Below are 5,926 nucleotides of genomic sequence, written 5' to 3' on the forward strand. Positions count from 1 at the left end.
TGAGTTGCCTTTGCCTGTGATTGTGGTAGGGGGGCGGTGGGAAGGACCGGGCCTGCAGGTTCCCAGGCTAGTACTGGCAGGCTGAGCCAGGACTGTGTGGTGCTCGTCCCCTAGGCCGCCCTATGAGCAGTTGGCGAGGTACGCTCAGGTGGCAGCGTACCTCTCAGTGATTCATTGTGTTTACAAGCTGCAGGGCAATAGACGCAGCGTTAGGCGGCCCCAACACTCCCCAGGTCAAACAGGATTACTTTAGAAGCCACCCTAGAGTCATTCGATGGTCATCCAACTACATTAGAAGTCATTTTCACATCATTAGACATCATCAAGCTCTTGAAGTCATCAGCAAAGCTGAGAAGCTGAGCCTGATGATTTGCGTATGACTTGAAAATGAGTACCCGATGACTTTAATAGGTGTCATTATTCGTAATGATTTAAGGATGACTTGAAAATGAGTATCTGATGACTTCAGAAGGTGTCGCTTTTTCCTGATGATTTAAGGGTGACTTGAAAATGACTATCCGATAACTTTACGAGATGAGATGTTCCTGATGACTTTGGGATGAATTGAAAATAAGTATCTGATTACTTCAAAGGTACTATTGTGTTTTCTATTAGACTGTTTTGCTTCTGGTGATTTTAACAGGAATTGCTTGTCTATTTAAAGAGAATGTCCACCCCTTTTGTTTCAGTTTTCCTAGAAAAATACAAACTGTTGGATGATTGCCTGATTAATTGCGGATAAACGCAAAACGACATCTACGTTTTCTATTATACACAACTGAGCATACAATTTGCTTTACCAAACTGTGCATAAGTCATAGGCTATTTTTTAACACTTTTTTATGTTTGTCACTTTCTCTTTGTACAAAACATGTAAAATAAGCATCCACTGTAAAAGGATCAATGCCTAACATTAATAAAGATGAACATTGGCCATTGTATGCATAGTCAATGAAGTTAAGGGACAATGAAGTATGAAAATATGTGGCAGGATAGACTAAATAACGTAACAGAAATAAATGCTGCACATTATGCAATCACTGGAGGCATATTATGCAGCCAAATCTTTATTTATCCATGTGATATTTATTGATTTGCACCACAAAATAATACACAAGATGACAGAAACAAGCATTCATCAAACAAATACACAAATTATTAAATGTTTCATTTAATTCACAAACAAATGCAAACATTTTTTTTACTTTTAATGGGAAGATTGAAGCTTTTCTAAACTCAATTGAGACCAGCCATTAGGCATACTATATTGTATTTGATGTACTTGCACTGCTTCCCAAAATCAATGTGAGGATACCAAATGAATTATTTGCTGCACATTTATAAAAATGTTTTGATATTTCAGTTGAACATTTTGCTTCTATATTGATATGCACTTTGTTATTTGGCCAACAATTCTGTGTTTTATGAGCAGTCTAGGACTCCTGCATAGGTGTTGGGGACCCCTAGGTGTCCTCGGAGCACAGGTTAAGAATGCTTATCAAGATGATTTCTAATTAAATGTGCTATAAAAAGGGACAGGCAGATTTTATCATTGATAGCCTGATAGCTGTGATGTTGTTATCTACTACTACCAGATGAACAGGTTCCCTGATGTCATAGGATTCACACTTAAGTGGAACCATGAGAGCTAGGTTAACAGACACGTCTGCCTGCTTACACTGAATAAATCTAGTGAGTCTGCCATAAGCAAACACTCCAGGTTCTGTTTCATATTATTTTACACTTTGGTCTCTCCTATGAATACGAGTGTAATTTGAGCTGTAAACAAGAAGATTGCTTTGTTCTAAAAATAAACTACATCCAAGCCTAAAATATGAGTGAGCTGAGTTACTGCTATATATTCATTCTCTGTTAAGCTGTAAGGGTATGTAGAACCAACACTATAAATGTATTTTTCTATTTTTAAGTATCGCTGTCTCTTTCTATTATATGAGCACACCATACTCTGGTAAAATTCAGCCTCAACACTATCAGGAGGCAAATGATTTTCCATTAACACAGGTATTACTTGTATCTTATTTACTGCATCTAGAATTTGTGTTTCTATGCCTACTGTACCATGCACATGTTGTAAAAGAAAACCATTAAGATCTTCAAAAACAAAACAATTAGCAGTAAACAGAGGCCCTGTTGCTCTTACACTGTCTACTAAGTGGACCAATTGATGAACGTTCATTGTTAAAAATCTTTTTTCATATAAATCATTAAACAGTAAACACTGTTCTGCTATATTTAAATCTTCCTGGCTAATGTCATCATTTAATAGCTTATGACTTGCTTTCATAAGTAAACAAAAGTGTAAATAGCGTGATCTATCTAAAACATGTTTTAACACAGGCATTCCATAAAATAATAGAAAGTTTCGAAACTCTGAGGCCTTCCAATATGGTAGTTCATCAACAGACCTCGGAACTCTACTAACGTCCAGTGTGGGTTTTATCTGTTTCAAATAGACATTAACTATTTTGACTTTATCATAAAAAGAGTATGAATGGTGCTTGTATTCTTTAGTGAACCAGATGGTCATCAACAATTTCATAATGCCACTGCAGACACCATGCATGTAATCAATCACAAACCCTCTGGTTACACAAAAATGTTTCAAAAACATGAACCACATGGGACCTTTGATCCCTCTTACACTGTAATCAGAAAGTCCACTCTCGATATTAGCTATTGCACTGTTTACATCAGATTTAATAGTATCGAGTGTCCTTGGTGGGCCTTTTGGGTTTTCAGCATTGTAAGGAAACTCCCTACAGTGCCCTTTTCCTGAAACAGTCACTTCACCCTCTTGTAGACAATGCCAGCACCCAAATTTCCCATTAAACGGGTTACTGTTTGAAACAAGACAACGAGCTGGTAAATCACATGTGATTGTCAGAAGTGTAGCATGGCAAGTAAAACTACATTTGTTATGATCTTGAAATGATACTCCACTTTCCAGCTGTGCAAGTTCCTCATATAATGGTTTTAAGAAAGACCACATTATTGGCTTTTTTGTGGAAACCCAAATACCATACAGTAATATATTTTCACGCAGCTTTCTTTGAGATACAGGCAGCTCATTTACCATTAAGTACACTGGCCACATTGATATTTTAGAACTTTTAAATACAGGAACACCATCTGTGTTCATTGCAAATGAAAGGCTGTTAGGGTTTTTCAGGAATCCACTCTTGAATAAATCCAACTACATTTCCCCATCATATACATCTTTCATTGTTTGTTTCTCATTCTCCATATAGTGATCAAATCGATGTTTCCTTACCTTTTCTGTAAAATGTTTCCACCTAAACATAGTCTGTAACTGTGCAATTAGGCTATGCTGAATGAAATAAGAGACTGAGTCCCTTTGAATCAAATCTTTCAAACAATGTTGGTTAGGACAGGTCTGAGTGTTTTTATCAGCATGTGTTTAGCAAGTGGCACAATAGTAAGTAATATGTGGGGCCTCAACACTATTTTTTATATATTTGTGAAGGTGATACATAGTTTTGAACATTCCATTATCACGTGGCAAGAGCAAATAGATGAGATTCAGCATATAGCCAGCTGCCTCATCACTCAAGCGAAAACGAATATTAAAGCAACAAAGCAATAGTATGACCACCCCTAAATATTTGTTGGAGCCCTCAAAAATAGGTGTTGATTCATCTGTGGTATTAGTTTGATCAGAACAAATTTTAATTTCTTCGTACTCATTTTGAATGGTATATCCAACTTGATCCATAAGTTGTTCAAAACCAGAATCCGAGTCATTAATTAAATCATCTTTAAGCTGAGCATCCATTTCACCTTTTAAGCTGCTACAAAGTGTATCCCAAACAGCGTCAATTGGATCTCCATCTGTGTCATCTACTGGTGGGGTATAATCTGGTAATGCTGTACTGTTGTCTGAATGCAATTTACAGTGCTCTGCAGAAGGTGATGTATGAAGAACTGTAACAAAAGAAAATATGTTATTGTCCATTTAGTAAGCAATGTGGGTTGATGAGGCCCTTCAATTTTGCAGGTGATGTGCTTTCAAACTATACACTTTCATGCATCAAATTGTTAATGCAAGCGGTATAAAAGAGAGTATATATTTTCATACTGTACCTGTGGGGATACTGTCATCTGCTGTGCTTGAAGTCTGCAAGGATCCTTCTTTTACTTTCTTTGGTGCTGCATATTGTATAATGTTGTCATCTGCTTCCTTAATAAATGTTCTGTATACTCTCATACAGAAAAAGACCAATTATTTGAATTTAGCACGTATAACGTGTAGCACAGGACTTTTTGCAACTTCTAAAAGTCAAATCAGAGAAGATAGTTTAGTGACTTTTTCGGTTTATAATGTATTCTCAAAACTGGACAATTTAACTTTGTGATCACGTTAAAATTACTGCGCCATTTAATTGCAAAACGCATTGTTTTGTCTCTGCAGAACATGAATTTGAAGACTATTACAGTAATATATTAAGTGCATAGACAACATTTACTTACTTACTTACATGTTTCTTCTATTAAGGACTTGCCTAACTAAACAATCCCACGAAAGAAATCAGCAGGGTACATCAAAAATCATGCAGAGCAGATCATTCTCTTTGCAAGGAAGCCTCTTTGACACTGCTGTCTCAAAAAGAAAGATGAGCCATCTGAAGTACTATTAACTAGATCTTAGTGTCTCTGAATATTGGACAATTGATATCACCCTAATCTCTAAACACAAACCTCAATGCAATTCGAGGCAAATGTCCAGTTGAAAGTGCCTAGTGTAGAAAGCAGACTTCAATATAATTGTCAATATAAAAGAGTGTCTTCTGAGGTTACTGGCCGTTGTGAGTAAATATGTTTTGTAGATTGAAGTGTCCTCTAAACAGATTTACTGTAATGTTTTATAATGTGCGCTTACCTCTAATAATCATTTTTTGTATGGCCCACGTTTCTTTCCTTTTCTAAGTTGTCCTCCTTCATTCACTTGCATCATTTTTTCTGCTTCCAATAGTCTTGAATCATTATTTGCACATTCAACAGATGTACATACTGTGGAGTACAGATTGAAACACTTTAAATATGGAAATTGAGCTGTGGGTCTTTCGCGCAGAGACAATACTTTGAGTTCCTCGCCTGGTATTATTCCACTTTGACTTGGCATTTAAAACTACTTGCCAAGCCTCAAAATCCCCTCTAGTTTAATATAAGTCACTCCAGGCAACCCTTCGGAGCAGGGGTCATGTAAATGAAGGTCAGACATGTGTGCTTAATCATTACACGTCCTGTTTCCACAAAGGACTAAATGTCAAGTTAGTGAATATATATGACCCCCACTACGATCATCCACAGTTTTGCCATTCACTCAGCCGCCTACTTAAAGTGGCTGATCTTCCGCAAATTTGGGGAGGCAACTTTAATAGCATACCGGACCCTACCCGTGACCGCTTCAGGGCCATCCACATTGCCCTTCTGCTGCTGCTGGAGCAACAGTAGATATTATCGACCAGTACAACTGCAACAATCACATTTGAGATCTGGTTACTCAAAGATCCTAGAGGATATTAAACAAACCCTGCATAGCCAATTGGTCTTTGGAACCTTATGAGTATTTAGCCAGAGATATTGACTTTGCCTATGTCTTTAAGCTTTGCCTTACAGAAGTTTGCAAAACCAACAGTTGATGGACAGAATGCAGAACAATGGCATACACTCACCCCAGTACAGTGACCTGGGCCTAAATCCATAGTTTTTTTGCACTCCACACCACCCCAATTCAGACATGGCCATAAGCAAATCAGCCTTGACCCTGTGCCTCATGGGAACAGTCCAGCCCGAACTGCCAAGCCATGTTTTTCCTGGACCGGAATCAAGCATCCTAGGACCGGTTTCTGGCTCTCAGCCGTCTTCAGCCAGGATAGCTTGACTC

The 5,926-nt window shown here is 37.7% G+C and overlaps 1 pseudogene; it reads right to left on the reverse strand.

Annotated features, from left to right (window-relative positions):
- Window positions 1–1,523: 1,523 nt before the first annotated feature.
- LOC147722470 (uncharacterized) lies at window positions 1,524–4,993 on the reverse strand (annotated as a pseudogene).
- Window positions 4,994–5,926: the final 933 nt, after the last annotated feature.

The sequence above is a fragment of the Lissotriton vulgaris genome, chromosome 4_1, assembly GCF_964263255.1.
Source record: "Lissotriton vulgaris chromosome 4_1, aLisVul1.2, whole genome shotgun sequence".
Taxonomy (NCBI): Eukaryota; Metazoa; Chordata; class Amphibia; order Caudata; family Salamandridae; genus Lissotriton; species Lissotriton vulgaris.